The 10,096-nt window shown below is 41.9% G+C and overlaps 1 non-coding gene across 1 annotated transcript; it reads right to left on the bottom strand.

Annotated features, from left to right (window-relative positions):
- Positions 1-8,445: 8,445 nt before the first annotated feature.
- Positions 8,446-8,522, bottom strand: LOC136757809 (small nucleolar RNA SNORD66). The gene has a single exon (XR_010819629.1). It is a non-coding gene; the product is annotated as a small nucleolar RNA SNORD66 (small nucleolar RNA).
- Between the last annotated feature and the right edge of the window lie 1,574 nt (positions 8,523-10,096).

The following is a 10,096-nucleotide window of genomic DNA, read 5'->3' as shown; positions in this document are numbered from 1 at the left end:
ATGCAAACTGGGACGTCTTTTAGTAACTGGCTCGGTGGATAGGTAACACACATACATTATTCTAACTAACAATCACAATTACAAAGCAGCTGACAAGAAACATGCAACATGGTATATAAGTACAAATGAAACCATCCAATATCAACATTAAACACATCCATCAGAACAATGCAGAAAATAAGAAAATAAAACTCTAGGGTTCTCTAGACAAGCAGGGCTGCATACCTTCTCCAGGACCACATCGGTAATGTGGAGTTTCTGCATGCTGGCACAGATGGACTCTAAGTCCAGCAGGAACTGCTGCTCAAGTTTATCCTTCTCAGTCTCCTTTGAAAGAAAGGATGGAAAGAAATGCAAATAAATGCTACAATTGTTCCATTTCCCCACAATACTTGTGTCAATTATATATAACTATTATTATTTATTTTTTAGCAGACGCCCTTATCCATAGTGACTTCCACAATATGGAGAATACATATATATACACTCACCTAAAGGATTATTAGGAACACCATACTAATACTGTGTTTGACCCCCTTTCGCCTTCAGAACTGCCTTAATTCTATGTGGCATTGATTCAACAAGGTGCTGAAAGCATTCTTTAGAAATGTTGGCCCATATTGATAGGATAGCATCTTGCAGTTGATGGAGATTTGTGGGATGCACATCCAGGGCACGAAGCTCCCGTTCCACCACATCCCAAAGATGCTCTATTGGGTTGAGATCTGGTGACTGTGGGGGCCAGTTTAGTACAGTGATCTCATTGTCATGTTCAAGAAACCAATTTGAAATGATTCGACCTTTGTGACATGGTGCATTATCCTGCTGGAAGCAGCCATCAGAGGATGGGTACATGGTGGTCATAAAGGGATGGACATGGTCAGAAACAATGCTCAGGTAGGCCGTGGCATTTAAACGATGCCCAATTGGCACTAAGGGGCCTAAAGTGTGCCAAGAAAACATCCCCCACACCATTACACCACCACCACCAGCCTGCACAGTGGTAACAAGGCATGATGGATCCATGTTCTCATTCTGTTTACGCCAAATTCTGACTCTACCATCTGAATGTCTCAACAGAAATCGAGACTCATCAGACCAGGCAACATTTTTCCAGTCTTCAACTGTCCAATTTTGGTGAGCTTGTGCAAATTGTAGCCTCTTTTTCCTATTTGTAGTGGAGATGAGTGGTACCCGGTGGGGTCTTCTGCTGTTGTAGCCCATCTGCCTCAAGGTTGTACGTGTTGTGGCTTCACAAATGCTTTGCTGCATACCTCGGTTGTAACGAGTGGTTATTTCAGTCAAAGTTGCTCTTCTATCAGCTTGAATCAGTCGGCCCATTCTCCTCTGACCTCTAGCATCAACAAGGCATTTTCACCCACAGGACTGCCGCATACTGGATGTTTTTCCCTTTTCACACCATTCTTTGTAAACCCTAGAAATGGTTGTGCGTGAAAATCCCAGTAACTGAGCAGATTGTGAAATACCCGTCTGGCACCAACAACCATGCCACGCTCAAAATTGCTTAAATCACCTTTCTTTCCCATTCAGACATTCAGTTTGGAGTTCAGGAGATTGTCTTGACCAGGACCACACCCCTAAATGCATTGAAGAAACTGCCATGTGATTGGTTGATTAGCTAATTGCATTAATGAGAAATTGAACAGGTGTTCCTAATAATCCTTTAGGTGAGTGTATATATATATATATATATATATATATATATATATAGCTATATATATATATATATATATATACACACACACACACACACACACACATATATACATATATACACAGTACTGTACAAACGTTTTAGGCAGGTGTGAAAAAAAGTAAGAATGCTTTCAAAAATAGACATGTTAATAGATTTTATTTATCAATTAACTAAATGTAAAGAGAGTGAACAGAAGAAAAATCTACATCAAATCCATATTTGGTGTGACCACCCTTTGCCTTCAAAACAGCATCAATTCTTCTTCATGTTTTCCAGAGCTGTATAGCGGTTCTCTCCTGAATGGTGCTATACTGCATCTCAGTTTCATCTGTAATATAAGCATGTAAACAACTACACAGCCTGCCAAACCACTCAACTGCTGCCAACAAAACAGGGCTCAGAAACTGGGGTTTTGCTGAAAGTCATTGTAAAAGTCAATTGGGTAGCACTATACTTAGGGTTATGTAGACAGTGGAAAAGATTAGTGTAAAATCTCCAAAAGTGGATGGGTGTAGTGGGTGGCAGCATTTGTGTGTCTCTCAGTTACCTTTGAGATCTTGCCGAGGCTGCTGGTGTCAATGGGCCTGTTCTTGGAGACAGGGACACTATTCCTGCCCCAACGTCGGTTGTCCTGCTTGTTCATGAGCTGCTGTTGCACCTTGATCTGCTCACGGTGCTCATCCAACTGGGCTTCCTTGTGGATCAGATCAATTGTCTTAGGGCCCTGGTCACCCCTCCTGGGCACCCAGTTATCCTGAGGAAGGGGAGAACGAGTCAGTGACTAGTAGAGAATGACAAAACAAGAGGCAGACAGGGAATGGGGGGATGGGAAGCTGAAAGCAAGGAAGATTTCTATTCTCCCAACAGTCATTACCCTTCTAAGATCCAAGACGTCCTGCAGCATGAAGCGGATTCGAGAGGAGGTCTTTCTCTGTTTGACCATCTGCTCTATCTGGTTGAAGTACTGGTCCATGGGGGGCTTGTAAAAAGGTCAGACAGAACGATTAGAAAATAGTCCAGACAGTATGGCAGAGCAGTACCGTCATACTACTGAGTGAAGCAGCATTCCTTCTGGAAAGCTCTTGCAGATGCACAGAAACAGTTATTCAGACCACTGTCTAGAGGCCCGGTGACTCTAAAAGACTGATGGCAGAAGAAAGGCTAGTATGCTCATTTTAAAACAACGCAGGAGTGTCAGTGAGACGGAATTTACTCTTTTGGCAAACTGGCCACCCCAGTTTTGGCTCATTATGTCTAGAGAAGAATATGAGGACCAGTATGCAGTCTGACGTGCCTGGATATTTAGCCAGGGCACAGTTTGTCATAGCGGCCTTACCTTTGCCTTCTCCGAGTCCAGGTCCTTGCCGATAGTGGAGAGGAGTCGGCACAGGCACTCCAGGGACTCCTCGTCCTGCTTTCTCAGCAGCTTGACGATGATGCAGTTGTGCATGGTGTTCTCATTGAGCATCTTCACCTTGAAGAGCTGCCCGATGAACTGGATGTTGCCCAGGGCCCGGCGGTGACGTTGGCCCTTGGCCTCCTCGCCCTGCAAACACAGACAGCACTTAATGACAGCCCACATTGGCATTCACAGAGAGGGGACCTGCACATTGTAGAAAGGAGGGGTGCCGGGTAGGGAATCCAATTCTGGGCACTGTTATCAATCCCGGGATTTTGGGATTGTTGTTTTTAAAACAACAATTAAAAAGAGCTTCCCAGCTAACACACATATTAATATGTTGCTGCAACATTGTGGCAACGTTGTGTATTAGTGGGGTCATTTTCGTTTTTATTTATGCATCATGTCATGGATCACATTGAACGTTAAACAGATTGTTGTACTACTAAGTAGCCCAGAGTCTCGAAGATGAGACAAACACATTATTAGAAGAACTACAATGTAGGCTATATACTAGACTAATATACAGCTCTGTAAAAAAATAAGAGACCACTCCAAGTTCAGAAATCAATGATACAGAGCTGTACAACTCCAATTCCGAAAAAGTTGGGACAGTATGGAAAATGCAAAAAAACTAACAAAAAGAGTCATTTGAAAATTCAATTCACCCTGTACTATACTGAAGACACATTATTTGATGTTTTACTTTGTGAATTTAATTTATTTTTGAAAATATACACTCATTTCAAATCTGATGACTGCAACACACGCCAAAAAAGTTGGGACAGTCGACTGTTTACCACTGTGTAACATCACATTTTCTTTTAATAATACTTATTAAGTGTTTGGGCACTGAAGACACCAGTTGGTTAAGTTTAGCAAGCAGAATTATCCCCCATTCATCCATTATGCATTTCTTCAGCTGCGCAACTGTATGGGCCTTCGTTACCTTATTTTATACTTCATAATGCGCCACACATTCTCAATCAGAGACAGGTCAGGACTGCAGGCAGGCCATGCTAGCACCCGCACTCTCTGCTAATGCAACTATGCGCTTGTAATCCGGGCAGAATGTGGTTTGGTGTTTGGACTTCCCTGGAAAAGATGACGTCTGGATGGCAGCATATGTTGCTCCAAAATGTGTACATATATTTCTGCATTAATGGTGCCCTGACAGATGTGCAAATTACCCATGCCATGGGCACTGACACACCCCCATACCATGACAGACATTGGCTTTTGGACCTGACGCGGATAACAGCTTGGATGGTCCTTTTCCTCTTTTTCCCGGAGAACATGACCGCTTTTGTCCAAAATCTATTTGAAATGTTGACTCGTCAAACCACAAAATACGATTCCACTGTGCTACTGTCCATCTCAGATAAGACCGAGCGCAGAGAAGTCAGCGGTGCGTCTGGACAGTGTTGATGTATGGCTTCTGCTTTTCATAGTAAAGCCTTAACTTGCATCTGTGGATGCAGCGGCGAATGGTGTTGACTGACAAAGGTTTACCAAAGTATTCTCGAGCCCACGTCAGGATATCCATTACAGACTCATGATGGCCCCTGTCCCAACTTTTTTGGAACGTGTTGCATACATAAATTTCAAAATAAACATTTACCTTAAAATGGGCCGGTTGCACTAAAAAGGTCTTACTTAAAGCCCTAGCCTTAGTCTAAGTCCTGTGAAATTGGACTTATGTAAGACCTCACGGTAAGACCGTTGCACGAAACAAAACCCCGCGGGTCCTATGTTAGCCCTGGCTTACCTGATGTTGCTAAGCAGCAAAGTTTGGTCTTATTGTTTTTGTTAAGAAAGGAAAAAAAAAAGGCTGCTTCTAAAGTTAAAAAATATAAATTTCACAGAAGATGAAAAACTTGCGATAGTTGAGCAACTAATCATAAGAACATTTTTGGGGAAATGGGGAAAAATCCTGGAATGAAATAACACAAAATGCAAATGCCATGAATCCCACCGTAGTGCGCACTGTAAATGTATTTTTAAATTCGTTTTTTAAAAGTACTTCGTTTTACTTCAATGTTTATTGTATGTTTAAAAAAGTACAATCAATAAAAGAAAGTGTATACTATGTTTTCACGCGTTCAACGAGTGGTTTTTATACATACAACTCGCTGACATCTACGTTTAATAAGCACGTTGAGAGGGGCGAACACTTCCTGCTTGTCCTCATCACATTTCTTAACCCTCTAGTTACATTGACAGCTTCTGCAAACCACACAGAGAGACAAACCTCACTGTGCTCTATCATCTGATATAATAGTTGAAACACTTGTTATATTAAAAATATATAAATGCATCACATAATATGCATATTGTTTTGGAGTGGTGTTTAATACAAATACAAATTTTAAAGTATGCCTATTTGTATAGTTACAATTATTAATATATGTTGCTTATTTTACAGCTGTTTTACCGACAACATTACAACAGGACATTTACTTATTTAATTCCATTTTCTGAAGATGTTGGCCCATTCAAACCAAAAAAATAAAAACTAGGTTTAAAGAGAGGACCTTTAAATCTTTTGTTGTAAAGGGAAAAACTAGAAATCAAAATGTTAAAGTTAAAAATGGCAAGATTCGAGTTTGAAGGGTAAGGAGAAAAGTATAATTGTAATGTATTAAGAGTTGTTGGTTATTAATACAGTTGTCATTCTTTATAATAGATACTAGATAATATATTTGAATTTATATTGTAATAGTCCACCTAAAATATTAATACAGTTTTTATTAATTAAATTAAAAATGTCAGTGTCAAATTAGTTGAAACTATTATTAGTTAAACTTCCATTAATTTGTATATATGCCCATTCATTTAAAAAAATCTAAATTACCTGGCAAATGTGCTGCCATGTTGGTTTCATGTCAGTTTCTATAGCAAGAGATACCTTTTTTCCCATTTAAGCCTGGTGTAGAGTAGGCTTAAAAAAATACTTAAATTTAAGACCAAACTGATTTATTTTTTTGTGTGCAACAGGCCTATTTATGTTGGGCTTAAATGTAAGTCTAAGACCTAAAGAATTGTCTTAAAAGCATTTAAGACCTTTTGTGCAACCGGCCCCTTGTCTTTATACGTTTTTTGTTTAAATACATGTCAAAAAACATTTATAAATCACTCCTCTTTTATTAGCATTTTCCATACTGTCCCAGCTTTTCTGGAATTGGGGAATTGTATATAAAAGCCATTATGTACTAGAATAAGCCATGATTTTTATGTAACAATCGAGAAAACATAGTCAAGGCATGAATTTAGACAAGTGCACAGTTGCGCACAAAACAGTCACAAGCACTAGACTACTACTACTACACTAAAACATACACTGAGCAGTTAAACATTATATACGATAGGCATATATGTTTAGGTTTTGTTTATTATCTGTTACTTAATACAGCAAATTCAGCTATTGTGTATATGAACCCTGCCAACATAAAATGAAATCGCTATGGTGCGATTGACTGGATTAACCTCATATTAGCTGCGTGCATTAAGTGCCTTTCAGACGGTAGACACGAACACTCTGTCACCTTGCCAGCTAAGGAACACTACATTGCATTGCTAGCGTCTCTCATTGACTCAAATTCAAACAGCTGCAAACACTGGTTGATGTTACTGTAGCTAGCAAATGTCAGCTATCCACTAGCCAACATAAAGAGTGACCTGTATGTAATTCAATGCAGGGAAAATGAAGATGTGTCGATTATAATTGTGTTTCATTGTACTGTTTGGTAGAAGTAAAGAAATGTCTAACATATCCTTTGTTTGAACTACTTACTGGAGGTCAGCCACCAATGACAGACTCTGTCATATTCCCACACATGCACTGTACCTACATCATGAGCCAGTGCTTTTATTGAAATTACATAGTTATGTTTACAGTGATATATTGGTGGGGACAATGCAAATGCAAATGTCACTGTTTGCAAAGAATACAATCTCATACGACATTATGAATCTAAGCATGGTACTTTCAAAGTGGCCTTCCCACCCTAGACAGAGGCCCGACGCAGAACATTTTAAGCTTTAACTGCAAGCTACACACACGGCAGCAGAATCCTCCATCATGGCCTGACCCAACAACAGAAGCTCACAAGTGCCTCCCTAAAAGCATCCTGGGTTCTAACCAAACACAACATGCCCTTCACAGACGCGGAGGTATTTAACAAGTGCATGGTGACAGTTTCGGAGGAATTGGCTACCAACAAGTCCCATGGATAGTGTAATTGCATCTGCCAAACAGTTGCCCATATCAGCGTCAAAATGAGCTGATCGAATTCCAGACGTCGAGCCAAATCAGGGATGCGCATAGGAGTGCCGAGTCCTTGTGTGCATTTTGGGGGGCATGCTCAGAGGAACAGAGCACTGTGACAGGCCGCTGTCTGTCACGGCACAGCTCCCTCGCAAACAGGCTGCGGACTCACGGCTGCGGGCAATGAGCACCGAGGCAACTGTGTCGTCAGTGGCAGCTGTGCCTTCTCTATTTAATCCCTCTACTTCCCCGACGAGGCAGCTAACCGCCGAGGATTGACACTACAACCCCTGACTGTCCAGAGCCCCCTGTTTGTGTAGACATTTGCGTGCTTGTTTTGCTTTGTTTTTCCCCTTTTTTCTTGTGTTCCCCTACTGGTCTGATCCAACCCCCAATAAAACCCGGACACCACTGGAACCCGAGACACTCTCTATCCTCGTGTATTAAGTCCGGCATTTACAAGCACAATAAAGAAACTTGCGTTTTACGTGCTAACAATTTTTGGATCAACTTACACCTGGGAGTCCTCATTTTCCTCTATGAACGCAATCAAGACTCACGACAGGAACTGGCATTCACATGAGTCAATCGAGGACTGCCTGCGCATCAAAATCACATCCCTCTCACCTGCCATCCACAAGATTGTGTCCGAGGGGAATGCAACTTTTCCCATTAAGTAAGTAACTTAGTATTTAATAAATAGTTACTGAGATTGCACAACCAACCTGTGCCTTATTTACAATAAAGGACTATCAAATTTCAGTTAAAAAAATAAATAAACAATTTATTTTTTATTACCAAGGATGCATCCAGCTGCTTCTGCTTCTTCTCGACGACCTCATCGCTACCCTTATCCTTCTCAAACTACGTCTTGCAGCGGCTCAACAGCATCTTCCGGAAAGTCACAGTCACGCCCGGCTTGCCAGTGGTAGGGACGTGGAACTACAGAAACAGGAGGAGGGAGAACATAAACCGTAAGCAAGATGGCAACTTGAACTAGCTAAGCATAGTCTGTGTGCCATATAGCTCTGGAGAGGGATGAAACTGAAAGTGTTCAATGAGCTCCTCAGATCCTCTCCTCCATCACTAGATGCCAGGGGCCCAGACACCATGGCACTAATAAGAGATCATCACTGGAACTCTACACTTAGACACACTTGGAACAACCGACACCTTGGCTTTCACAGAGTGTGGGTGAGTGATGGCGAGAGCACTACTACCATCTCAGCAATACTTGATATGCAGTTCACAACAACGGAATCTGCTAGTCCATTCAAAACTGAGCTCCCACAAATTACAATTCCACAGCAAAATGAATCTGATCCATGTAGCATCTTCGCAACCCTCTACCATCCCCTCCCTCCCTCTTTTACCTCACTCTCACACCTGCCACACTCCTTCTCTCACCTCCATAAGGCAGTGGCACATATTGGCGTATGTGACGGAGAAGTTGGGTTCGGAGATGGCCTTCTCAAAGATTAGGTCAACGACACCCTTGAGCCGCTCCTCTGTGTCGATGGTCAACTCGGTCACTTGACGCATCAGCTGATGGAACATCTGTGGGGTCAGTTTGTTCAGGATACTGTGCATCCTGCGGAACAGCTCCTGTTGAAGGGGAAAGGAGGGAGGAGGGAAGGAAGGAAAAAGGGTTAGTTCTGTAAACCTTGGCCAAGTCCATGGTATTATTTGTACTGGTGAGGTGGGTGCTTGTGAGCATATGTAGCCCCTCAGTTCCACTTCTCTATCATTAGAGGTCCAGACACGATCATCACAGGGGCACCAAGTTTACCCACAATCCCCTTTAAGACTAGCAAGTTATTTATCCCACCCAACAAACAAGAACCATGTCCACTGCTCCTACATACCTCTGTTTTGATGGTCTCGGGGTCCGCTGTGGTAGCCTTCCTTATGCTTGGCTTCCAGGCCTTCTCAGCCTTGTTGAGCTTCACTTCACTTGTGAATGACACTCCTGTAATGATCTTACGTGGCTCCTTATTCTGGCCCTGCTGGGAGCCTCGGGGGCCCATTCCTGAGGGCTGGGGGGACAAAGAGTCAGTCGGCTGGTCGGGGCAGGGCAGCACAAATAGATTCTCATGCCACACAATCTCTGAATTGCCTACTTGAGCTGTACTCAAGCGGACACTTTACATTAGCTGTTGGATATTCAAAGGGAACTTGTACAGGAAGAGTCACACCTACAATTTAGACAGATTGAATGTGTTTACAAGCACAGAGGAAGAGGAGAATGAAGAGAAGTAATGTGTCACCATATAACACCCCTTCTCATGTGTTAGTTTAGCTGCCATGTTATTGCATATGTGATTGATTAATTTGAAAAAGATGTTCCTGCACACTGTCTCTACTAGCAAGTGTTATAATTCAATAGAATGCAATATTTTGATCAAAGACCTTATAACACTTGCAAGTAGAAACTGTGTGGGAGCATGTTTTTTCTATCCAGATCCTTTTCCTTCATACACACCTGTCTAGTCTATACAGGTGTGCAATTAGCTTTTGTTATGGTGATAGATTAATTACCTGAATAAATGCCACGTTTTAACATGTTCACCACACATTTACACACCCTCATGCATTTTTGGGGATGTTTGCCTTTGGCTGGTAAAAATACCAAGTGGCTGCTAAGTGGCTAGTGGCCAAAAAAGTTAATTTTATCCCCTGCAGGGGACACAGAGGGGACTTATTGGCCTGGAGA

This window comes from Amia ocellicauda, chromosome 8 (assembly GCF_036373705.1).
Source record: "Amia ocellicauda isolate fAmiCal2 chromosome 8, fAmiCal2.hap1, whole genome shotgun sequence".
NCBI lineage: Eukaryota > Metazoa > Chordata > Actinopteri > Amiiformes > Amiidae > Amia > Amia ocellicauda.
The sequence above is the reverse complement of the archived record's forward strand: the minus strand, read 5'-3'. Positions and strand labels throughout refer to the sequence as shown.